The sequence below is a fragment of the Cydia amplana genome, chromosome 4 (genome assembly GCF_948474715.1).
Source record: "Cydia amplana chromosome 4, ilCydAmpl1.1, whole genome shotgun sequence".
In the NCBI taxonomy this organism is placed as follows: Eukaryota; Metazoa; Arthropoda; class Insecta; order Lepidoptera; family Tortricidae; genus Cydia; species Cydia amplana.
Window position 1 is genome coordinate 22,255,197 of NC_086072.1, and position 27,225 is coordinate 22,282,421.

A 27,225-nucleotide genomic window follows, 5' to 3' on the forward strand; every position below is an offset into this window, starting at 1 on the left:
TCTCAAATAGGTTATTTATGTAAAAGATAATTTTTTGCTGTGGGCTACCGTTTACGAGTTATTTACGAAAAACTAAAAAAAACGACCCTAGAACAAATTATACGTAACTTTCCCACTTTAATAGATTTTAAAAGATTGATCCTAGCCAAAAATAGCACTGAATCTTTTTTGTAGAAAATTTTATGTAGATTACTTATGCGAAAGAATACGAGGGGCGGCTGAAATATTCGCGGCCTAAGCTAGAAAAAAAATAAAGATTTATAAAAAAAACTATGCTACTTTTTCCCCCGCCTCTTTCGCAGTTTAAATATTGCCGCCATTTAAAAAAAAATCGTTTTTCGTTCTGTGCGCGGATATACTTAACAATGTCTGTCGAATGCGGAAATTTTGACAAATTTGAAAACCGCGCGGTTATTAAGTATCTTGTAAAAAAAAAAAATGGCCTCGTTTATTTCAACAAGGACGAGAGAGCTGTGAAGATGACCCCCGCCATGGGCGGCCTGTCACGGTGGTCACTGACGAAAATGTTGAAAAAGTGGAGAAATGTGTTCTGGCTGACAGAAGAATTAAAATCTGGCAGATAGCGGAGGAACTAAAAATTAGTAAAGAAAGGGTAGGACACATTTTACATGAACGTTTGTCGTTTACACATGAAAAAAATAACTGCGCGCTGGGTACCAAAAATGCTGACACCGCTTGACAAAGAACGGCGACGTAAAAGTTGCAAAGAATTTTTGGATCTAGCTGAAGGGAATCTGGACGAAATTTGCAACCGAATCGTAACCGTAGATGAAACGTGGGTTCGCCAATACGATCCATAATCAAAACAAGAGTCTATGCATTGGTTAAAAAAGGGCGAGAGGGCACCAAAGAAATTTAAAGTGGAAAAGTCAGCTTCGAAGCTTATGGCGTCCGTGTTTTGGGACAGTGAAGGAGTTTTATCAGTTGATTTTTTGCCAAAAGGGACCACAATGAACGGTCATTATTATGCAAATTTATTGATTCAAGCACGTGACGCAGTCGTCCAGAAGCCACGTGGGAAACTTAGCCATGGAGTGTTGTTTTTACAGGACAACGCACCAGTTCACACTTCCCGTGTTGCTAGGCAGGCACTAAAAGACACTGGTTTTGGAGAAATCATTCATCCACCCTACAGTCCAGACCTGGCTCCGAGCGACTACTTTCTTTTTTCAAATTTGAAAAAAGACTTACGTGGTCGCCGGTTTGCCGATGACAATCAGATCAAGGCTGCGGTAGAGAGCCATTTTGAAGCGAAGGAAAAAGATTATTTTTTCGGCGGTATTAAAGCATTGTTTGCTCGAAGCGAAAAGTGCTTATCACTCCATGGGGACTATATTGAAAAATAAAAACATTTATTTTAATACTCTCTTTCATTTTTATTCTAAGGCCGCGAACTTTTCAGCCGCCCCTCGTATTTTTTGCTACGGGCCACCGTTTAAGAGTTACTTACGAAAAACTATAAAAAGGGACCTTAAAACCGCCCCCTACCCGTTAGCTTCACCCCCACCCCCGGTACTTTTAGTATCTTGTTTAATACATCATTACCTACACCCATGCTAAAATTGGCTTACACATGTATCATGGTCTAATAAAACATGGTCTTCTCTTCCCAGAGTGTCACTTGCCTACGTCACAATAACATTGCCACTTTATTTCAACATAACATGTTACATGGGTACATTATATCTATGGTTAATAAGTTAATTTATTTCTTTATAATTTAATAATTTTCATTTATATGTATTTTATCTTAAATTTTACAATAACACGTAATTTTTAATTATTCGTTAGCAATATCTTCCGATTCACGAAAGAAATTTCAGACGTTCGGGTAATTCTGTTTACACTACTGGCAACACAGGATAGCGCTGTCACATTTGACAATCCGCCATTTTGTCCCTGACCGACCGTCCTTGTCGAACGCGTGTTAATTGTTATTTCCTTCTCGCTCAGTGTCAGCAGTCGCAGTGTTTTCCAAACTTTTCACGTCGTAAGCTTGGTAATTAATGTTTTGTTACGAAAATGGTTGGCTGCTCTATTCGGAACTGTAAGAGTAGGAGTGAAAAGTGCAGTATAGATTTGTTTTATTTTACTATGTTTCTACATGAATAACTTAAAATTAATGCCGTTAAAATAATTTTCACCGTTGGTTAAAATTCTCCCACATTTTAAAGTTTGAGAACCTGTAAACAGCATGATGACGTAGGCAAGTGACAGTTAGGTCATTCGCGAATCTCGGAAGAGAGTACCAGGCGGAGTATATTATTATACCATGCACATGTATTATTTCCGCTGTAATTCCTTCGTTTGGTGGCCTAATTGGAACAAATGGCTACGAGCATTCATATTGTTCCTTTGATTGGTGGATCGGATGAAGGCATGTGATTGGTTCATTTGCGCGCTTCCGTGACTCCTTGTAATTGGCAAAATTGTTCGTGAGTAAAAAATGTGGACATTTTAATGGTGTTTCTAAAGTGATCTCGCTTATTGCGAAAGTGTATTTCAGAATCATTTCAGAATCATTTATTTTGCTAGAACATTACACAGATGGTACAATTTGTCATGTCAGTAAATGGGTTACATGAAAGCATGTTCTGCCTCACTTGGCATGCAAAACTTACACTAAGTAATACATTTAGCCTAAGTTTACGATAACATTAAGTTTCTATAACTAATAATTCGATAATTCGGAAGCTAAGAAAATTATTATTATACAAAATTACAAATTTAAATAAAACATTATTATTAGTCATACAATTTCTCGAAATATTCCTGCAAGGAGTAATAAGGTCTGTTTAGTAAATAACATTTTAGCCTTTTTGTGAATTCATTTAAATTATTGCACTGTTTTATGTCACTACTTAAAAAATTATAAATTTTGATTCCATTGTACTCAACACTTCTTTTAAAATGTATATAATTATTTGATTTTGGTAATATAATATCGTTGTTATTTCTTAAGGCATGCAATCTGTTATTGAATTTACACTGGTAATTGGATTTGTTTTTGAAAATAAATATGCTAACCAAGAAAATGTATAATGAAATAACGGTCATTATTTTATGTTTAACAAAAAGTGGGCGACAGTGTTCCAGGGGCTTAGCTTTATCAATACATCTTACAGCTTTCTTTTGTAATATTAAGATGGTATTTATTAGAACACTGTTGCCCCATACCTCCAGACCATATCTTAGAATGCTCTCAAAATGTGCAAAATAAACTACCCTCAGGTCTGTTGGATTCAAAATCTTGGATATGTTTCTTAACGCATAACCAGCACTAGCTAGTCTTTTTCTTAGGACATCTATTTGGTTTGACCAGCGCAATTGATTGTCTAATTCAATACCGAGAAATTTTGTGTTTTCCACTCTTGAAATAGGTAGTGGAAGCTCATAGGAAATGCTGTTTGTATGTCTGCAAAAAGTTATGTAGTTGGTTTTATCTAAATTCATTTTGAGACCATTACTTTGAAACCAGTGTAACAATTGTGTCCAAGTAAGATTTGTATCAGCTTCGAGTGAGGCAATGTCATTATTTTGTATTATTATACTGGTGTCGTCTGCATAGAGGTATGCTTTACCAGACGATATATTACATGGAAGATCATTCATAAAGATAATAAACAGCAACGGGCCCAATACCGATCCTTGTGGAACACCGCAGTAAACTTGTTTGTACTCCGAGTCAACATATTGAACGCATCCAGAATTATTCATACTTTTAATTTGAACATACTGAGTTCTATTTTTCAGGTACGACGTAAGCAATTTTAGAACGGATCCTCTGATTCCATAATATTGTAATTTATCAATAAGTATAGAGTGACTGACACAATCAAATGCCTTACTGAGATCACAGAAAATCCCAGCACATTTGTTGTTCCGATTAAGACCTCGTAGGACTTCTAGTACTAAATCTGTAACAGCTGATATGGCATTGCGATTTTGTCTAAAACCAAACTGTTCGGGACAGAAATAATTGTTTTTGTTGAAATGTTCTATCAACCTAGACGCAATCGCTTTTTCGAGAATTTTAGATATAACAGATAAAAGTGAAATAGGTCGGTAATTATTTTTGTCTGTTTTACTATGCTTTTTATGCAATGGAATTATTTTTGCTCTTTTAAATTGAAAGGGAAACATTGCATTATCTATACATGAATTAAATATATCACATAAAGGATTACAAAGAGTTTGAATGTTTGTTTTTACTAATTTAGTGCAAATATCATCCGGGCCACAAGAATTCGTATTTTTCAATAACTTGGCTATTTTGACTATCTCCACTTCATCAATTGGTTTCATATACATTGAATGCATATTGTTTATTTTATGCTTACGTAAAAGCTTCATGTGCACATCGCTTTTTACATCAGTTATGCCTGTTCTACCCCCAGTGTTTACGAAAAAGTCATTAAATATATCTCCAACAGTTTTAGGATCCTTGATTATTACATTGTTTTCATGTAAATTTATTGTTACTGTATTTGATGTTACCGTTTTGCCTGTATTTTCATTAACAATTTTCCATATAGCTTTACTTTTACACTTAGCATTTTTGATAGTACGTTTAACTTCTAATGATTTCGCTATGGACAAAGTTTTCTTTAATGTATGTGTGTAATTCTTATAGTATTCATTAAACTGCAAATTACCTTTATTCTTACGTTTTCTTATTAGTAATAGCCTCTTTTTTCTACAAGATATCTTTATTCCACGTGTTAGCCAGTTTTTTTTAGGATAATGTATTTTGACTTTCTTGAGAGGGCAGTGCTTATTAAGTAAATAGTAAATAATGTCATATAATATTGTTAATTTATGTTCACAATTGTTAATTTCATATATTTGATCCCAACAGACGGTATCTAGATCTCTTTTAAAGTTTTGTAAGGCTGAATTACTGTACTCCCTTTTATATTGATATTTTATATCCTTTAACCCCGTAATCATTTCGTCAGGAAAAATGACCAGTTGCGCATCATGGTCTGAAAAACTACATGGAACTACATGTGGTTCAACTTGATCACTCACGGACGAAAATATATTGTCAACGATTGTCTTAGATGTGTCTGTAATTCGAGTATATTCATATATTGTAGGTCTTAAATTATGCTCTAAAAAAATTTGTAAAAAATCAGTTGCTATATTTGTCCTTTCCTTTAAATCAATATTGAAATCTCCACATATGACCGAATTATATTTATTATTATTTTGTAAAAATGATTCTAAATGGTTAAAAAAGCTTTTGATTTCGCTATTCGGACTTCTATATACTGTACTTATGTAGATTCGTTGTGTTTTTGCTAATTCTACGGATATGCAACATACTTCAAATACCTTTTCCTTGCAATATTGTTCAACGTTCAACACTTTACAGTTTACAGATATGTCATTTCTGGCAAAAATGATACAACCACCTCCTTGATTGCTTGTTCTGCTGTAGTTTGCTATAGTTTTGTAACCTGATATGTTAACTGTTTCTTCCGGTTTTAACCATGTTTCTGTAATACAAATAAACGCTGGTTTTTCTTTAACTTCAGTTTGTATAAAAACTTCAAGATTTAGCACTTTATTTCGTAACCTGTTAATATTTAAGTGGAATATAGATAAACATTTCATATTTGATGTGGATAAACTTTTAATTAGATGCTGGTTTTCAAATTCATTGACGACGAAAATTAAATCCATCTTCAACAGTTTGTTCTTGTGAGGTGACATCTGGACTTTGTTGTGAATCTCTCGTGGTATTATTACTAATGTTAGGTTCCTGGTATAAATCACTCGTGGCATTATTTATTGCATTCTTCGCTGATGGTATATATTCTTTTCCATTAATCAACAGTCTATTATTTCTTATAATGGCGTGATTCCCCTCTTGTCTTGCTTCAATTAATTTTTCTCGTAAATGTTTCCTATCTTGAAGGGATTGCTTGCTCAAGAATGCTGATACTGATATACCTGTTGTTCTGAAATAGTCTTTGTGATCGAGAATATACTTGGTCATTCTTTTACTCAATAATTCAACAACTAACGGCCGCCGCTGTCCTCTTTTCCCGATTCGCCGAAGTTCTTCAATGGATCCTTGCAAATTCATATCCAGTATATCCCAAAAAAGATTAGTCACTCGGTGTTGTAGATCGCTCTCAGTTTCCCGATAGTGTTCCTCCATACCGTAAATAACGATCTTTTTATTATTTTCGTTGCAATCATTATCTGATATTTTAAACGAGTCTAAACGTTGGTTAACTTCCGTCAATTCCTTTTGCAGGGTTTTATTTTCCTTATCCAAAGCTTCGATTTTTAAGTTACTATCGTGCAACCTTTTTTTTAATGTATCTTGTTCGGCTGTAATGATATTAAATTCTAGTCTCATTTCTTCTTTAAGTTTAAATATTGCGTTATTTATTTCGCTCTGTATCACACTTGTCGTATTCTTTATTATGTTTGCGGTAGCGTTTTTCAGCTTGGAGTCTAAAAGTTGACTTATACTCTCCAAAGTAATTACGTCGTTTTGTCCCTGAGGTTGTTGCGACGAATGCATTGTAGGCAGATCCTGTACACCTGGAACATAATCTATCGACATAGTAGTGTCATTTAAGTCGACTTCATAATGCCTCCTGACCGGTGTACTGTCATTGTTTTTTCTGCGTGTAATATTGGTACATGAAGGGCAGTGCCAACTGTTTTTTAAGTCTCTATCGTTTTCTCTGAAGAATGCTGTCGTAATATTTACGCAGCCATAATGATGCCCCCTTTTGCATGTAACACATTGAAGTAATTCCAAATGGTCAACCTTATCACCACACGCAAAACAATTCATTTTAATAATTTGTTTTTGTCCAAAATACTCTTGTGTTAGTGTGTCCACTACGCTCATGTGTCAGCGTCCTTGCACGTTATCGCGCGACTACTGGTTTAGGATGACTCACCGCTCGCTGCCGCTGCGCCGCTCCGGGCCGCTTGTTTGTGAATGCAAAAGACGTTGATTTAAAAATATTTAAAATGGTTTTCGTCATATCTTCTAAACCATTGTGATTTATTTAATGCGATTTTTTGCACCGTATTCCTTGTTTCACTGGCTTTAAAATTGTATAAACTTGCAACTATAATAAGTATATTTTCTACTGTTGCTAATTAAAAATCGTAGGAGTTAAGAATAACGTGACTGCCTTGCACTAGCGCGATCGGACGATTCATTTATGAGATTAATTATTAATGCAACTCACACGAACCCGCCAATCCAAGTTACTCTCTTATTTTAAACTAAGTAATGGATTTTAAGCGACTTTTCAGCGGTGGGTAGGTACCTGCTACGTGTGACTCTGACAATCTTACACTTACACATATCGACCAAGTCCCGCAGGAAGCTCTCAAGAAAAATTATGCGCTGCAACAACTTCATAAAAATGTTGTTATATATCTCACCGGTATCATCTTGGGTCGTCCCATTTGTTTTCTGTCAAGTTCTTAAATTAGTCCTATTCTGCTTTCGTCACCCATTCTACATTCGTCAAGTTCATCGGTGATCTTTGTCGTCTTTGGTTATATTTTGTTGTTTGCCTTTTTCTTATTCCGACTCATTCCGGTATTCGTCACCATCTTCTTTGGGCATGTTCGATGTTAATCAATTTCTTTCTTTAGTCTCATTCGTTATTCGTCCTATCGTATTTGATCTTATTCTAATTTCGTATTTTTCTTGTTTAGGCTCCGTTAAATATTCGTCTCGTTCGATATTTGTCCCATTCGATATTCGTCCCATTCACTATTTGTCTTGTTTTGTGTTTTGATTCCATAAACAATGATCCTTTTACTTAAAATATTAATTAAAAGTACCCTAAACATTACACATGTAGGGGAGATTAGTCCAAAACGGGGACACGGGGTTTCTCCGTCGTGCCGTGCCTAGTCTTAGATCAGGGCACGGCAGTATGGCTACTTAGATAGTTTTAGACTGATAAAAACTTTGGTAACTTCTACTTCTGACACCCACGGGAGGAAAGGGATGATGAAATTGATAACCACACTGGGAAAAAGACAATCAACAAATATGGCCAACGAATACCAAAGACTGCCAGCGAAAGTGACGAATGTACCAAATTTCATCGAAATCGTTAGAGCCGTTTCCGAGATCCCCGAAATATATATATATGCCATTTGAGTCGTGATCAGTAATATTTTTTCTAACTCCATAAACAACGAGCAATTTAATGTCCCTACTCTTACTAAAATCAGACAAGATTTTTTTAACTTTTTTTTTTCATTTTTTGTCATTTATTTTATTTTTACAAGTGGCAATGTGGTATTTAAACAGCTTTGTAAGATATTTCAAATGAAAAATTAAGTAAATTTTATTTCTAACTGGGACAAATGACAAAATTGATGTCAATGACATTTCCGATTCAAAGAGGCGATTCAATTTACTAATTTATATATCTTAATAAGCCGTTGTAATATCCTACATCCACTTATAAAAGTAAAATAAATGCCAAAAAATAAAAAAAATCTTGTCTGATTTTAGTAAGAGTAGGGGCATTAAATTGCTCGTTGTTTATGAAGTTAGAAAAAATATTACTGATCACGACTCAAATGGCATATATATATATATATATTTCGGTGATCTCGGAAACGGCACCCTGTATAAATAAATAAATAAACAAGAATTGCTCGTTTAAAGGTATAAGATATATTAAAAACCATAATATATCTAATTATGGTTTTTCCGTGTATACTTATATCCAACGAGTAAACAAAAACTGAGTTAAAATGTATTATATCACTCTCTTTTGATAAATATGTAATGCCACTCTTCCGTCCCCTACACTACCTACAGTGTCCCTTTTAATTTATCATGAAGCCCATTAGGCAATATTTTCATTAGGTACTTGTAATCCGGGACGAAGTTTAATCCCCTCCCCTGATGGCTGCCGCGGGAAATTATTTACAATATTGGTTTAGGCTGCGAGTTTAGGAGTATATAGTAGACAATACGCCGGGTTGGATGCTAGCTTATTACATTTTTAATTAGGTACGAGGGAAGTTTACAACATTTTTGTAGAAAACCTACTCATATTTGGGAGTTTAAAGCTCCTAGTGACTAAAAAAAAGAAAAAGCGGCCAAGTGCGAGTCGGGCTCGCCCATGAAGGGTTCCGTATTTAGGCGATTTATGACGTATAAAAAAAAAACTACTTACTAGATCTCGCTCAAACCAATTTTCGGTGAAAGTTTACATGGTAATCTACATCATATATTTTTTTTAGTTTTATCATTCTCTTATTTTAGAAGTTACAGGGGGGGGGACACACATTTTACCACTTTGGAAGTGTCTCTCGCGCAAACTATTCAGTTTAGAAAAAAATGATATTAGAAACCTCAATATCATTTTTGAAGACCTATCCATAGATACCCCACACGTATGGGTTTGATGAAAAAAAAATTTTTGAGTTTCAGTTCGAAGTATGGGGAACCCCAAAAATTTATTGTTTTTTTTCTATTTTTGTGTGAAAATCTTAATGCGGTTCACAGAATACATCTATTTACCAAGTTTCAACAGTATAGTTCTTATAGTTTCGGAGAAAAGTGGCTGTGACATACGGACGGACAGACAGACGGACAGACGGACAGACAGACAGACAGACATGACGAATCTATAAGGGTTCCGTTTTTTGCCATTTGGCTACGGAACCCTAAAAACCGACTCCCAAAAGGAAAGCAAACACTGAGTCAAGTCTTAATGGAGAGGACTTAAAGAACTCGAGTCTTAACTAGCCGTAAGTAGGTACTCCGATAAATATAAGTCATCCCTTTGTCGGGTGCCGTGACCGAAAGGGGCCGCATCCTGCCGTGATACATCAATAGGTTGAAGGAACTTGTTTGATCATTCAAATGATTGCGATCTGTCCCTTTGGAGGGATAGTTTTGTAATCGGCTTATGGATCCTCCTGTATAATAATCCCTTTAATCTAGAATAGTTTAACTAATCGATTTATGACAAGGAATAGCTTCATGACAAAATGGCCGAAAATAATAACAGAGTGGTTCCCACAAGATGGTAAAAGGCAGCAAGGCACCAATTTAAAAGATGGGGAGAAGATATCAAAACAAAAAAGCGGCCAAGTGCGAGTCGGACTCGCCCATGAAGGGTTCCGTATTTAGGCGATTTATGACGTATAAAAAAAAATACTTACTAGATCTCGTTTAAACCAATTTTCGGTGGAAGTTTACATGGTAATGTACATCATATATTTTTTTTAGTTTTATCATTCTCTTATTTTAGAAGTTACAGGGGGGGGGACACACATTTTACCACTTTGGAAGTGTCTCTCGCGCAAACTATTCAGTTTAGAAGAAAATGATATTAGAAACCTCAATATCATTTTTGAAGACCTATCCATAGATACCCCACACGTATGGGTTTGATGAAAAAAAAATTTTTGAGTTTCAGTTCGAAGTATGGGGAACCCCAAAAATTTATTGTTTTTTTTCTATTTTTGTGTGAAAATCTTAATGCGGTTTACAGAATACATCTACTTACCAAGTTTCAACAGTATAGTTCTTATAGTTTCGGAGAAAAGTGGCTGTGACATACGGACGGACAGACAGACGGACAGACGGACAGACGGACAGACAGACAGACAGACATGACGAATCTATAAGGGTTCCGTTTTTTTCCATTTGGCTACGGAACCCTAAAAAGCTATCGACAGGAAGAAATGAAGAAGCTGGAAGAGGCTCTCGAGAAGAGGTGTCACAAAACACGCTGGACACTAAACCAGGAAAACTGATGTGTGATAAACTATTAATTGAAATTGAAAGCGATTATTTCAGACTTTATAGGTAAACCAGAACTTTGGGAGTATTGTCAAGAGGGCGCTCGTTTTGAATTTTATATAGCAACAATTTGTATAGTGGGGACAATGGAAATTGGCAGATGATTTTTGTTTTATTCCGACAACTTTAATAAGTGCGAAGTTTGATGTTTGGATATTTCTTCGGTTTTTACGCTTAAATAGCTGACTCGATTTAGATAAAATGAATAGCGTAAAGTCAATAAGTAACGCAAGAGTTAGGTATAAGTAAGAATTTATAAAGATAATTTTACAAATAAAATTATTTAACGTACCAAATATGTTCTAATCAGCATAGTTGAAATCGGGATCTAAATATTCTTCAGTCATCAAGGAATTTGACTCGTTCTCAACATTATACTCAAAATCGGGATCTAAATATTCTTCAGTCATTAAGACATCAACCAAATCGTGACGACCTGACTATAGTGACATTTGTCTATAAGTTTGAAACTTACCCGTCAATTCAGATGCTAATTTCGTTATGTTTTCTAATGGAAGAAATTTCTCTCGCGCACGTTTTTTTTCCAATAAATAACTATATACACTATTTACAACTTTTTTCTTTGTAAAATCTAAAACTTTCGGCATGATTATTGCAGTCTAATAATAATTCACACGAAACTAGACAAAGCAATGTTTACATTGTTAATATTGACAACTATCATAGAGGGTAGATGTTGTCTATTATTAAAATTGTTGCCATTGCTAGAAATTAGTACCAACAGATTTCCGTAACATGGCGCACCCTCAATAGATCCTGGTTCACCTATACATCCATAAAAAGTGTTCTTAATCTGTAAATTATATTTATTCTCAGCAATAAAGGCTATTAATAAAAAAAACCTACAAGTTAAAGTTGTTCTTTCGTTAACTGATTCTCTGTAAAAAATCAAAAGTTTTTAAATGACTTGCGGTTAGGCTACGTCTTCTACGTTGACTTATATTTGCCTGATTTGTTAAATTTTAATGAACTTGAGTTGATAAGCGTGATGGAGCAGATTTCTATCAAAAGAACCATACTCTTGGTTTACAGCAGAATAAGTGGAACAGATAGTCAAGGCTAGTTGTGGGTAGAAACAATATATTTTATATTCAAGACATTGACATTACATTCGAGTTTAGACAGTAATAGGTTTACAACATATTGTGCCAGTACATAATATGCAACCTCCAATAATTTCCGCAATTAATTGCAAGAATTCTTAGAACGTGTGAAAATCTTGCACTAGAAAATAGCAAAAACGACGCTCCGCCGTTACAGTGTACCATCACTGCCGTGACCAGGATTCGAACCTGGGTTACTACGGCCACAACGTAGGGTCCTAACCACTAGACGATCACGGCTGTCGGAGCTGTGCCGGACACTGCGAAAATAACCATCGCATTCACAACGAGAGCACTTTTTAAATCATTATGCAACGCAGTCAATGACAAAAAATCTTATTGCAAGTGCTGCGGGTCAATGATGGTTGCGCTTTTATCGACTGGCGTGTTAGTCACGGTCTAACAATTAATAAGTGCGAGAGTAAAACATAACACGGTAGACGATGAAACTGCAACCATTGTATCCCTAGATCCCTACTGAATGCCCGTGAATTTACATAAAGAGTGCAACGGCTCAAACGGCTGTCACGACACGGTGATATACGTTACGTGGAGATATTCTGAGCCGGAGCACTTTTACATTCGGTATCATTTTGACGGCCTCCTTATACGACTAGGTTACAAAGGCCTTTAATTAGGGACCCTGCCTACCAAGGAGGTCCCGGGTTCGGATCCTTGTGACGGCATTTTATTTGTGTACTACAAATATTTGTTCTTGAGTTTGTTAGTACTTATAATTATAAGTATAGATATACTTAAAAATACTTAAATATTTAATAATACATACATACATTTATATCGTCGTCCCCACAACACATGCTTTATCGACTGTGGGACTAGGGAGATCTGTGTAAAGATGACCTGTTAATATTATAGGACATTTTTACGAAAAAATAGCGTGAATTAATAGTAAAATAGTAAATGATCATTGAATGAAAAATGTTGATGAATTGATCATACCTTAAATACTTTAGTAAATCAGTTATCATTGGGTCATAAAATATATAAATAAATAATTTTATAATTTAAACTAAGTATTATAGTATTCATAAAAAATGCAAATTCATCAAGTTAGCCATATCTCGTTAAAGTGTGACAGGGTTCTAAGTGGTCCGCGCCCGCGCATGCTGGCCACTGCACTGCGCAAGTGCTGCGCTTAGACAACGAGAGTGAAAGTGCTCCAATTTACGCGCAACTTACTAAAAACTATAACGAACCAATCTGTACGCTAATTCAATGAAAATAAATAACGTTTTTATTTGACAAGTCGTTTTAAGTCAGAAAGCAGTTGGGTTTTTCGACGGTACCACCACAGCTCCGACAGCCGTGATCGTCTAGTGGTTAGGACCCTACGTTGTGGCCGTAGTAACCCAGGTTCGAATCCTGGTCACGGCAGTGATGATACACTGTCGCGGCGGAGCTTCGTTTTTGCTATTTTCTAGAGCAAGATTTTGTAAAGTACGGAACGTCCGTTAGCTACGCACGGTGCGGCGTGCGACGCAAGGACGAGGGACGTTCCATACTTTACAAACTTTGCTCTGCCCTGCGCTGCGTGGAACTGCGTCGCCTGCATCTCTGTGCTATATACGCTTAGCCTTATAAAATCATTACTTATAGTTGCTAAAAATATGCTAGTATTACTAAATGCTTCTCTTTTAGTGCTTTTATTACTTCATTAACATTAATTTAAACTTTTCTCGATTTTTAGAAAACGGCTCGACTCGTTTTAAGACCGCCAGCGCCATTAGGTATACTTCATTATAGTACTTATATTAAAAGTAAAATAAAGCTTACAGAAGAATAACTGAACTAAGCGAATACAAAGCTTTAAGGCGCAACCTTACTTTCATAATGAAACATAACGAAAAAGTACCTTGCATAATAAGAAACAAAAGGAAAAAAAATGTCTAGACGAAAATATGAAGGCGCCAGAAGAACCCAGCGCACATTGGACAAAGTTAGCATATTTCATGAAAACTCCGAGATAATAAGCGGCCTACTGTAGCCGTGGAGCTATCTTTACTGCCACTGTCAAATATACGGAATAACCAGTACCTACTTTTATCATATTTTTTATACCGCAACGATGACAAACTAGCGTAGGGCGGAACTACTTATAAACGGGCACCGCAGTCTATTTAGCCTGCAAGTCCAGCAACTCAAGTTCGTTACCGACATACCGACCCTATGAAAGTAAGGATTTATTCTGTTGACAGGTTAAGAGACAAATGTAGGCCCCGCACAGCCAACATTATGTATCCTTGGGAGTTTTGGCACCCTAAGGTACTCTCCATCAGAAATACTTAAGTATAACCAAAGTATGAGAGTATATATGTAAGTAACTCAAGTAATGTCATACTTATGTATTTTTTTTAACACGACCTGTGAAGTTATTTCATCCATAGAAAACCGACTGCAAAAAGGATAAAATAGAATATATAGCGATGCAAAAGCTATGCTACAAATTCTCAATCATGCCTACTCGTACCGGTATGTACGAGTTCGGAATGCAAGCTATAAATATTCACGTTTACCAATTGATTTTAGCTCCTGGATTGAAAGATTTGTGTTTGATTAAATATCGGTATTGGGGCCTGTTTTAAGAAAGTTTTGAAGGTGTGGAATAAGTTTGACCGCTATGTTGTATTTGTAACACCGTAGTTCTTAAACTGGTGGTGTCATTGCGTTAGGGTTTATTTAATATGTATGAAGTTAGGTCACTTTTATAAAAAGGGACGTAGGTTTTCCAAATCACAAGTTTCATGAGACGGTCTAGTCTAGTATGTTGCTACAATAAGGAAAATATTTTTAAACGTTCTCAAAAGTCTCAAAACAATACGTCTCAATCCGTAACTTAGACTCAAAATACTGGATGAACTAACAGTTTAGTTAGACTATGGCGTAGTGTAATAAAATGAGCGCCGGTTGTGTCGGTGCGGGTGATATGACTGGCAGCTTTTACGACGTTCATTTGTTTCCCCCTTATTAACGCGCCGCCACGCCACCTAACACGCTGGCCTAGACCCGACTGTACACTATGTACTACATATGCACGTATATGTTACTGGATACTTAATCATTTTTACGCAATTACTACTACGTTGTAATTACGTACGTGACGTAGTGCTTTAGACGCGTTATGGATCTGAATGTAAGCCCGACGCACCCGATAAATAAACCCTCTATAATGCGTTCAAAAACCGCAAATTACGGGCAGCATGATGACAAAACTATTGTGTTATAACTTGTTTCAGCGAAAATGTTATTAGGAATGGAGTTGATAGGGGATATATATTTATTTTTACTGCCAAGTTTGTGCAAAGTTAGAGTGGACATAGTCTATTATTAGTACCTATTCATAATAGCAAGCATTTTCTTTAAACCTCTTCGTACAAATACCAAAAGTTTATGTAGAAATCGGTTATTCAAACAAAAAAACCGGCCAAATGCGAGTCGAGCTCGCGCACGGAGGGTTCCGCACCATCAACAAAAAGTAGAGCAAAAAAATCGTGTTTGTTGTATGGGATCCCCCCTTAAATATTTATTTTATTTTATTTTTAGTATTTTTTGTTATAGCGGCAACAGAGCAGGGTTGGGCAGTATTTCAATTACATGTATTTGAAATACGTATTTGAAATACAAATTAGTATTTTGTATTTGTATTTCAAATACTACCTCAAAATTATTTTGTATTTGGTATTTCAAATACTGCACTCACATGTATTTAGTATTTTGTATTTCAAATACTTCAAGCTTCAAAATACATTTCTATAAATACATTTTATTAAATTCTATAATCCTAAAATATCTAATCTCTCGCACAAGCTGTGAGCCGACCGCGAACCTCCGATCCAGCCGAGATACAATTTTCATTGGCTGGATACTGGATCTATATTAGGTCAACTTCTGCGTGGAACTTTTCGTTTATAGGGGATAGGGTCATTGCAGTAGTTTCCGTCCATCCACTAGTTTTCGACGACTTGACGGATTATCAAATATATATTTCATTTTTAATTTACTACTTTTTGCGAAATCTTCATCTTCCTCGCGTTGTCCCGGCATTTTGCCACGGCTCATGGGAGCCTGGAGTCCGCTTGGAAACTAATCCCAGTAATTGGCGTTGGCACTAGTTTTTACGATAGCGACTGCCATCTGACCTTCCAACCCAGAGGGTAAACTAGGGCCGTAATTGGAATTAGTCCGGTTTCCTCACGATGTTTTCCTTCACCGAAAAGCGACTGGTAAATATCAAATGATATTTCGTACATAGTTCCGAAAAACTCATTGGTTCGAGCCGGGGTTCGAACTCGCGACCTCCGGATTGCAAGTCGCACGCTCTTACCGCTAGGTCACCAGCGCTTCCTTTTTGCGAAATATCATTGTTATATGTAGACAGATATATTGCTTAGACGCCTTAGACATAAGGATTGAAATCAGTCCACATTTGTGCAGGAATGTAGGTATATATTCAAATTTCGTCAAGTGGACGTAAACTAGAGCTGGACGAAAACTAGCGCAATGACCCTATAAGTTTATATGAAAGGATATTCGTTAACGTTAAAACTAAATGCTAAACAAAAAAATAAATAAAGGTATATTTTGTAATTGAAATACATTATTTTAAACACTGTAATTTGTATTTTGTATTTCAAATACCCGTCACCAAAGTAGTTTGTATTTTGTATTTCAAATACTTTTAAAAATGTATTTTGTAATTTGTATTTCAAATACGTGGAAGCCAGTATTTTGCCCAACCCTGCAACAGAGATACATCATTTGTGAAAATTTCAACTGTCTAGCTATCGCGGTTCATGAGATACAGCCTGCATGGTGACAGACGGACGTACGGATACGGACGGATGGACGGACGGACGGACAGCGAAGTCTTATTTTTATTTATTTATTAAAGTACATCCACATCATACATATTATAACTTACGCTAAACACATTTTAAAGGTAATAAATACTGATATGTATGACAATTATGGGGTACCTAACATTGACTAATTATCGCATCGCAGTGAGATCAAACTTAACCTAAAAACTATACAATTAAAACTAAATCTAAAATTATACTAATTAATTATAACTATAAAACTACAGGGAATTTGTTATTAAAATTTAAAAGTAACAAAACAACAAAAAAAAATAGTTTTTATTTATTATTTCTTGCCCATTATTTTATTTTTGAATGCGGGTAACTGGTCATGAAAAATGTCGATGTAATCCCTTTCCTTTATAAAGGCATTGTAAGCAGTACAAACTCGTACCATGGGAGACTGCAGCCCGAGGTTGGTCCTAGTTACTGGCACCGAGAAAGGTTTTGTTATTGGACGCCGAGGATAATTATGAGGTGCGGTTATACAGATTCTCTCGAGTAAGTTGCTGCAATTGATTTGTCCTTTTACGACCTTGTGCAGAAAACAGAAGTCCAACATTCGACGCCGATTGCGCAGGCTGTACATATTATATTTAGCGAGGCGACAGTCGTAGGTGTTTCTGTGCGAAAAGCCTGGAGTACCAAAAGCAAGATATCTTGTGAAATCCCTCTGTATGCTCTCAACTCGTTGAGAATGTATGTAATAAAAAGGACTCCAAACAATTGAGACTGATTCGAGATGGCTGCGTGCTAGCGCGTTGTAAAGTATTATTTTAGTTTTCTGGTCCTTAAAACCAGTGGCGTTTCTTTTAATAAATCCAAGCATCTGTGCAGCTTTTTTTACTATAAAGTCGATATTAGTATTAAATTTAAGTTCACTATCAATTATTACGCCAAGATCTCGTACTTCAGTAACTTCCATTAAAGTAACACCGCCGATCTCATACCAATCAATCAATCAAACTTTTATTGACAAAATATGTGATATTTGAGAAAAGATACTTCGATTTATTAACAAAGCACTTTATTGTTAATTTAGTTATTACATTCAGTCGGCCATTAATTTCTATGCATTCACGAATGAAGAGCGAGAGAACGCCGTGCGAAAGAGACCGCATATTAAGTTGCATTCGCTATGGATGCGTTCTCACACTCTCCCCGCCTTTAATATTTAAGTGTACAGCTTAAACCTAACGTATTAAATATGATACAGAAATGTAACTTATTCTACACATCACAGTTAACATCCTGCTCCCCACATTCAAGCATTTGGTTAACGTGTCTTTTACATACCGAACCATTGACATCAACTAAATATGTTGCTCCGGGTACAGACTCCTGGACTATAATTCCCTTAATCCATGGTTTGCATCCCTTCCTGTAATCTCTAACCATAACACTCTGTCCTATTTTAAAATCTACACTGCGGTCACCACTACTATAATTATTTTGTTTGATTTTATTTTCATATTGTATACAAGATACAGGAGGTGGTCGCAACAGTGAAAATCTGTTCCTAAGCTCTCTCCCCAGCATTAATCGCGCTGGCGTCACGCCATTGCTTTTGTGCGGTGTGGAACGATAATCTGCCAAAAAGAGATTCATTGCTGTTGTTATGTTGTACCCACTGTCCATTATTTTAGTTATATGACTTTTAAATGTTTCTACAAATTTCTCTGCCGCGCCATTAGTGGCTGGATGGTAAGGTGGTGAGAATGTATGTTTAATTTGAGTTAAATTACAAAACTGTTTAAATTCGGCGCTGGTGAAACTTGTGCCATTGTCTGTAACCAGCTGATGTGGGTAACCATACCTAGCAAATAAATTTTTAAAAACTTCTATTGTGGTTTTAGTGGTTATATCATTCATGATAAAGGCCTCTGCCCATTTTGAATAACTATCAATAATTACCAGAAACATCTTTTTTTTATATGGTCCAATAAAATCGGCATGAAGTCTGTACCAAGTAGATGGCGCTACTGGCCACAATTTTACAATTTTTGTTGGATTTTTACTATTACTTAGACAAGCCATGCAATTTTTGGTAATTTGCTCTATCTGTTTATTGAGTTCAGGCCACCAAAAGTATGACCGGGCTATTTCTTTCATTTTTACAATCCCGAAGTGGCTTTTATGTGTCTCCTGTAATACCTTGTCTTGTAGTGAATGTGGAATTATGATACGATAGCCCCAAAATAGGCAACCCCTATCCGTACTAATTTCATCCTTTCGGTTGAAGTATGGTAATAAATTAGGATCTATCATTTCCTTACTTGGCCATCCATCTACTAAATAACGTATTACAGTTGACAGATTACAATCTTTTATTGTTTCTTTCTTTATTAATTTCCAATCTAGCACTTCTAATTCGCTACTATCTGTATAAAATGTATTTCCTATATCCCCTTCTTTACATAGTTTATGTAATTCTACATCATTTTGGCTCTCCTCAACGGTGCGAGACATATAATCTGCAGGGTTAAGGTTTGTTTTAATATGTCTTATCTTATATTTAAACATTTTACATGTCAATACATTATTTCCATTACAACAACATACCTATATTCAAGTGGTTTTTTTTTCCTGCAATATTTAATATAAAAAACACTTGTCTGCGTTGAGAGTCATACGATTTGTATTGCACCAAGGCACCAAGACACTATATTATTAAGGTCACTCTGTAGCATTTTTGCATCTGATTCACATATAACCGATCTGTATAGCTTGAGATCATCTGCATACAAAGAATAGTTCGATTGTTTGATATGATCAGTAATATCATTTATAAATATCAGAAAGAGCACTGGGCCCAGGTGAGAACCCTGTGATATTTTTAATTTTGGAAACATGCTTTTTAAAAGTAAGTAATTCAAAATACACGGCCATAACAAGATGCAGTCATCTTTGTTTTTTTTTAAAGGATAATCAGAATCGTTTATGGATAACTGCACTAACACCATATGTACCTTTAAGAGTTGATAAACCATTATACTCTCACTCACTCGGCTCACTAGAAATGCCTTCTATGACATGTCAGAATATAATAACATTAATAATAATGATTTCATTGTAATTTAATTTTTTAATTTATTTTATTTATTTGAATTATGTTGATTATTATAATAGTGTTTTATTTTACTGTAACTCATGAATATTATATTAATGAATTGAAATTGACTAATTATAAGTATTAATTTTTGACATATAAAGTTTGTAATTTTATGAATAAAGAAATATGAAATATAAAATATATGGTGGTGGGTATTCCCGCCGTGGGAGCCCGCTGTTCAGAAACTGAAATCAAAGAGGCCCCTATTGTCCGTCACGGGTGTCGTTAATGAGATAGCCCTCATGTACCTATATATAACAATAGATTGCTCCAGCTCCAGACATAGCCACGTATAGTTATACATATATGGCAACAAAATTGCTTATAGTCATTCGAATTTGTTTGAAGAAGTTAATGAGGTACTTATGTGCTACTTAATTAAATGCAATTTTTGTTCTTAATTTTATGTGTAACGTTTACTTTGCGTTTTGTTATTGACCGAGCGAGCGCGAAGTTCTTCGTTTCAGCTTAGGAAAAAAAAATTCTTATGTCTGTCTGTTTTTCTCTACATTGTCGAAAACTCGACCGATTCTGATGAAATTTTGTAGCTTCGATAGTTAAGTTGCAAAAGCTAGGTGAGCAACTTTGCAGCCTACAGATACCTATATTAACCCTATTTGTATGATACGAGTAAGGAGGCAAGATGAATCGCCGACAATCCAAAGGGTTGCAAATGCGTTGTCGGCATTTAAGATACTCTTTGCCTGAAGGTTTGAAGGTTCTATTGATCATACTACAGTTGCATATTATACATTTCATACAGCAGCCCTTCTGTACTCCGTATTTGAAGTTTCCCGCTAATTGATATACTAGGTCATGTGTCACAGTTCACTCACGCAGACTGGAAACAGGGCCGATCTATCATTCGCGAACAAAAGACTCGCACGCTTCCCCGGGTGGTCGGGGGAGCGGTGCGCGTGCCGCATTATTGTCTAAATATCTAGACAGTTTTCATGATTTATTTGTACTGTGTTTCTGTCAGTCGTATTGTACAATTTTTATCGCTATCAAGAGTTCTCCCTTGGTTTTATCTAAGACCTTTAGGAGGATAAGGATTATGAATAGTCAGTTTACAATGCGGCCGACGGGACGAGAAGGGTTGTGCGAAGTGACTGGAGGCGATTAATAAGATACAGTCGCACACTTTTACAACAGCCACTCGACTCAACATGAAATATTGAAATTAAAGCCTTATTCCTGTATAGTAATTTCCTACAGTCGTCGTACACTAAGCTCAACCAAAAGTTGAGTTGATGTTACTTGCAATGCTGTGGAATTGATATAGTGTGCGAAAACCTCAAAGCCCATCATACAAAAAGACGCCTGCATTGCTGCTTGAATTTAAATTTAATTCATTAATGAAGGAAATATGGTAAAATTTTGTTTTGTTTTGAATACGAACGAAATGAAAGAAATGTTCCATTAGAAAATGGTTTCAATTCCAGGATGCCAGTGCTTAAACACATAACAATAGTATAAGTGTCTAAATGCGAAGGCCGAAGGCCGAGCTCCGCTTAGGGCCGAAGGCCTGAAGCGTCCAGTATGCCAGTACTTAACCACAGAACAATAATACAAGTGTCTAAATGCGAAGGCCGAAGGCCGAGCTCCGCGTAGAGCCGAAGGCCAGAAGCGTCCAGGATGCCAGTGCTTAAACACATAACAATAGTAAAAGTGTCTAAATGCAAAGGCCGAAGGCCGAGCTCCGCGTAGGGCCGAAGGCCCGAAGCGTCCAGGATGTCAGTGCTTAAACACATAACAATAGTAAATGTGTCTAAATGCGAAGGCCGAAGGCCGAGCTCCGCGTAGGGCCGAAGGCCGAGCTCCGCGTAGGGCCGAAGGCCCGAAGCGTCCAGGATGTCAGTGCTTAATCACAGAACAATAAGATAAGTGTCTAAATGCGAAGGCCGAAGGCCGAGCTCCGCATAGGGCCGAAGGCCCGAAGCGTCCAGGATGTCAGTGCTTAAACACATAACAAAAGTGTAAGTGTCTAAATGCGAAGGCCGAAGGCCGAGCTCCGCGTAGCATGGATCGGATACCGGTATTTTTTGTATGGGAACGGAAACGGTATTTTTTCGTTCTTTGCTAATTACTTCATTTCTAATTGGGCAATCTAATAATACGAAGTCGTAACCTAAAAACACAACTGAGTCCTACATTTCGAGTATAAAATAATTCGAAAAATATGGTTATTTCTAAGTTTTTGCAAAAAACCGGTTCCGATCCCTGCCGCGTAGGGCTGAAGGCCCGAAGCGTCTAGGATGCCAGTGCTTAAACACATAACAATAGTATGTGTCTAAATGCGAAGGCCGAAGGCCGAGCTCCGCGTAGGGCCGAAGGCCCGAAGCGTCCAGGATGTCAGTGCTTAAACACATAACAATAGTAAATGTGTCTAAATGCGAAGGCCGAAGGCCGAGCTCCGCGTAGGGCCGAAGGCCCGAAGCGTCCAGGATGTCAGTGCTTAATCACACAACAATAAGATAAGTGTCTAAATGCGAAGGCCGAAGGCCGAGCTCCGCGTAGGGCCGAAGGCCCGAAGCGTCCAGGATGCCAGTGCTTAAACACATAACAATAGTATAAGTGTCTAAGTGCGAAGGCCGAAGGCCGAGCTCCGCGTAGGGCCGAAGTGCCTAAACACGGAATAATTGGCATGAGTTTCCAAATGCAAAGTCCGAAAGCCTTCGGCCTTCGCATTTAGTTAGACCATTATTTCTAAAACTTCGGGGTCGCGAGAGAAGATTGAGTGGGCCCTGAAACTGCCAGGGAATCTGAGCGTTACAAATAATATTTTATACCCCCGTTTGAAGACTGCCAAGTGGTGGGTACCAATTCGGGCAGTATTTGTGAGGTGGGTCGGGGCCCATCCAACTTTGGGAACTACTGAGTTAGACATACACTTGTAAGTATATAGATACTATTGCTTTGTGTTTGAATACCGAAGTCGCGCATCTCTTAAATGCTTGATGTAGAGTCTGTTCGGAAAGAGAAGAGTCGTGGAATGTATCCGGCACCATACATTCCACGACTCTTCTCTTTCCGCACAGTCTATATGAGTAATATCCAAATCTTAAATTTTATCTCTAAGGATTATTTTCGGTCATAATATGTATAATAATCCACATCTAAACGAACACAGCATTAAATGGGACATTTTGTAGCTATTTCATCGTAGGTAATGTCTCATCGGAAGATCAGCGCTGGAAGTCGCCAGCAACATGCTGAGATGGGGCCATTTCGTGACACTTTATTTTTCACTTTGTTATTTCTATGTATGTCTTTTGTCTGTGTCTGTGTGTTTCCGAATAAAAAAAATTATTCTATTCTATTCTATTCTAATGTAAATAATTACAGCGTCACCTAAATAATCAATTTGTAAATTTTTGAGTACCTACCTAATGATTACTTTTTTTTCATTAAATAACACACCAAAATTACGAGAATATATATTTTATATGGGTCGTAAAAATTTTACAGTTAACTCATTTCCGTATTTCCTATAGACATCGCAAATTTAAGGGAATCTTAAGCAAATTTTTACGCGGCACCTTTACAGGCGGGATACATTATTTTAGTACTTGAGACTAAAATAAGAAAAACGGGATATAATATATGCACCAGAGTCGTTACCTTATTATTGTATTGTCCACGGAAGTGACCTTTTCTAAAATGTGATTGACCCATACAGCAGAAAGTAGGTACTCAACTAAGATAGTAATTAGCAATTAAGCAATAGGAACTCGAGATTGTCAAGCAGCCGCCTATGTACGCCGCGTACGTTACGTTCGTTCTACGTGTTCTATCTCGCGCCGCCGTGCCGCCATAGATTCAAATGCATTATTTGAGGAAATTAACATATTTTACTAGGGTAAATGTGGTATGTAATGAATCGTTTTTGCTTTGTCTTACTATTTAAAGTTTTTTCCGTCAGTTTTGTGCCTTAATTTTCGCACACGGTGGCCTCAAACAAGAGCAGTGATAAAATTTCTGTAAAAACTGTCACATTTTTATATTTTTGCAGCTTATTATAATTGCGCGTACTTTATTTTACTCATATTTCAATAAAATGGAATAAAGTCTATCAAATGACACAAATTTGACCGAAATCGGTTAATGGGCTGATGAGTAATTACTAAATGAACACTGAAATTAGGCGTCATTTTAGCTCCGAATGCGTCGCTTCTAGCGCAGAATCAGCGCCATCTATGTAAGCGGTATATTCTGTTCCGAGTAATGGCTACTTTCCTCTATACATCTATATTAAAACTATGTATATAGGTATAATAGTTGCGGAGATATAAGCCGCCGCGCCATAACACTTTTTCGTTACATCGGTTTTTGATCCGACCCCCTCTACGGGTTTTTAAAGACGTTCACCTACGTTTCACGTCAAAAAAGCGAAAGTTTCGGGGTTTTTTCGATATTTGACAAAGTTGCGTTCGGCGCTCGAGGTCACAAGCTTGGATTATTCATTGGGCCAACATCATAAACAAGTCTGCAAAAAATCAGAACTACCGGATTTGACGCAAACGCAAAACGTATAAAATTACTGGATCATAGGGCCAGTAGGGGTAATAGTTACGATTTGTGTATATATTAGACCGTGACCACTACGCCAGACGATAAAAGCGCAACTGTCATTGACCCGCAGCACTTCCAATAAGATTTTTTTGTCACGGATTGGAAAGTGCTCTCGTTGTGAATGCGACGGTTATTTTCGCAGTGTCCGGCGCAGCTCCGACAGCCGTGATCGTCTAGTGGTTAGGACCCTACGACCCTACGTTGTGGCCGTAGTAACCCAGGTTCGAATCCTGGTCACGGCAGTGACAGATGTCACTGTCACGACGGAGCAACCTTTTTTAAAATTCAATGAAACGTCAATCAAACAACCAATCTGTTCTCTTCGGCCCGATTCGAACTTTAAGATACGTCAATTAATAGATCTAGAAACGATATGGATTAGATATGTCAGTGTCAAATGTGACGTTTCTTCAAACAAAAAAGTCACTTTTGACACTGACACATCTAATCCATATCGTTTCTAGATTTATTAAATGACGTATCTTAAAGTTCGAATCGGGCCGTAATGTCAATTGGGAACTGTCTCTGTCTCGACGACACTTCACGGAAATAAGACCGTAATAAAAGCTGAAACGAACCGTCCCGTCTCGCGTCTAGACGACGAGCTTACCGATATAACGTTATACTTCTTAAGGCTAAGATCTTCGACATCGTATCAACAAAACACTTTACAAGAAATGTCAAGAATGTCCACTCTTTCCCTTTCTTGTATGGAAACCTAGCCAAGATTTTTAAAAAAGATGACAATCGGTGATAGAAAACACTAATCGAAAGTTAAATATGAAACTAGAGCCCGTACCATGTCATTGACAGTGTCAAAACTGACATAAACGCTTTCGAGAACGTAATTTACTTTCTATACATCTCGTTTGTTCTAATATGTGAGTACGAGCGAGATGCATAGAAAGTAATACGTCCTCGACGACGTTTATGTCTGTGCCAAACTGGTGGTAGTGGTACAGGAGGGTTTAAGTTTTAATTCAAAACGTATTACATTTTAATTACAATGTAGGTATGTTATTCAATTCAAAGTACTGTTATGTAAGTAATACGAGGGACGTCTGAAAACTTCTAAGCCTAAGGTATTTCGAGGTTGTATATGTGTTTATGATACTGGCCGCTAGAAAGGCCATTTAAAAATAAATTATTAAGAAAACAATATGTCAGATTTTTATTATTCTGTTTCGAGATATTCAACTAGAAACTACATAATGTGTGAATTACCAGCGAATATTACGAAAATTGAGCATCGTGCTGTAATTAAGTTCCTTACAAAAAGTGAAAAATCACCGCAGTGTATTTTTGAGGAAATGGCTATTATTTACGGTGCTTCTGGGCCTTCTTATGCCACAGTCAAAAAGTGGAGTCGCTTATTTAAACTCGGGCGGGAATCCATCGAAGACGACCCCCGCTCAGGGCGGCCAATATCGGTAGTGACCGAAGAAAACGTAGCCAAAGTCAAAAAGTTGGTATTGGAAGATAGAAGAATTAAGGTTTGGCAAATAGCTGAGGTCCTAGGTATAAGTAAAGAACGAGTCGGAGAAATTTTACACGAACATTTGCACATGAGTAAAGTTAGTGCTCGTTGGGTGCCGAAAATGCTTACTGCCTTCGATAAAGAACGTCGTGTTGAAACTTCCCAGGCGTTTTTAGACTTGTGCGAAGATAATATAGACGAAGTTTGTTCCCGAATAGTAACTGTCGATGAAACATGGATCAGACAGTATGACCCGGAGTGTAAGTCCGAATCAATGCAGTGGATTGAGAAGGGGGAACGGCCGCCGAAGAAATTTAAAGTGCAAAAGTCGGCCTCTAAGTTAATGGCTACGGTGTTTTGGGACTGTGATGGTATTCTTTTAATCGATTATTTAGAAAAGGGTTCCACAATAAATGCACTTTATTATGCAGATCTTGTAAGACAGGTACGACAAGCAATAGTTGAAAAAAGGAGAGGTAAACTAAGGAAAGGAATTTTGTTTTTGCAAGACAACGCACCCGTCCACACCGCTCATGTTGCGAGGCGTGCTTTGAAGGAAGTTGGCTTTGACGAAATCGACCACCCACCGTACAGCCCCGACCTAGCCCCTAGCGACTATTTTCTATTCAATAATTTGAAGAAAGAGTTGAGGGGAAAGCGATTTACTAGTGACGAAGAGATGAAGGCGGCCGTAGAGGAGCATTTTGAAGGGCAAAATAAAGAATATTTTTTTAATGGGCTAAAAGCACTATATAAAAAATGTAAAAAGTGCATTGATTTGGGAGGAGATTATATCGAAAAATAAACAGTGATTTACCTTTGAAAATTGTGTTTTTGTATCTTAGGCTTAGAAGTTTTCAGACGTCCCTCGTATACCTACCTAACTATAACGTCTTTATTATAGGTTGGTTAAAAGAACCCACACCTTAAAATCTTAAACTCCGCTTGAAGCCATGGATGGATTGCCAATTAAACCTCTTTGAAGACTCGATTGTTACGAAATTAGTTTTAAATTTAAAAGAAAACCTAATATCAGACACCATTATGGAACAAGAGATTCAAAAAGTATGATCGCTAAACTTTTATTAATTTCAAACTTTAGTATGATACTGAAATAGGTAATTTTGGTGGATGGCTTTTATTAATATTTCTAAGACATAAGTCGCATAGCTGCCTACTTGAATGATTTAAATTGACAGTTCAGGTCTTAT

The 27,225-nt window shown here is 36.8% G+C and overlaps 2 non-coding genes across 2 annotated transcripts; one reads left to right on the forward strand and one right to left on the reverse strand.

Moving 5' to 3' along the window:
* Positions 1-12,141: 12,141 nt before the first annotated feature.
* On the reverse strand, positions 12,142-12,213 carry Trnah-gug (transfer RNA histidin (anticodon GUG)). The gene has a single exon. It is a non-coding gene; the product is annotated as a tRNA-His (tRNA).
* Positions 12,214-13,296: 1,083 nt separating this feature from the next.
* On the forward strand, positions 13,297-13,368 carry Trnah-gug (transfer RNA histidin (anticodon GUG)). The gene has a single exon. It is a non-coding gene; the product is annotated as a tRNA-His (tRNA).
* The last annotated feature ends 13,857 nt before the right edge of the window (positions 13,369-27,225 follow it).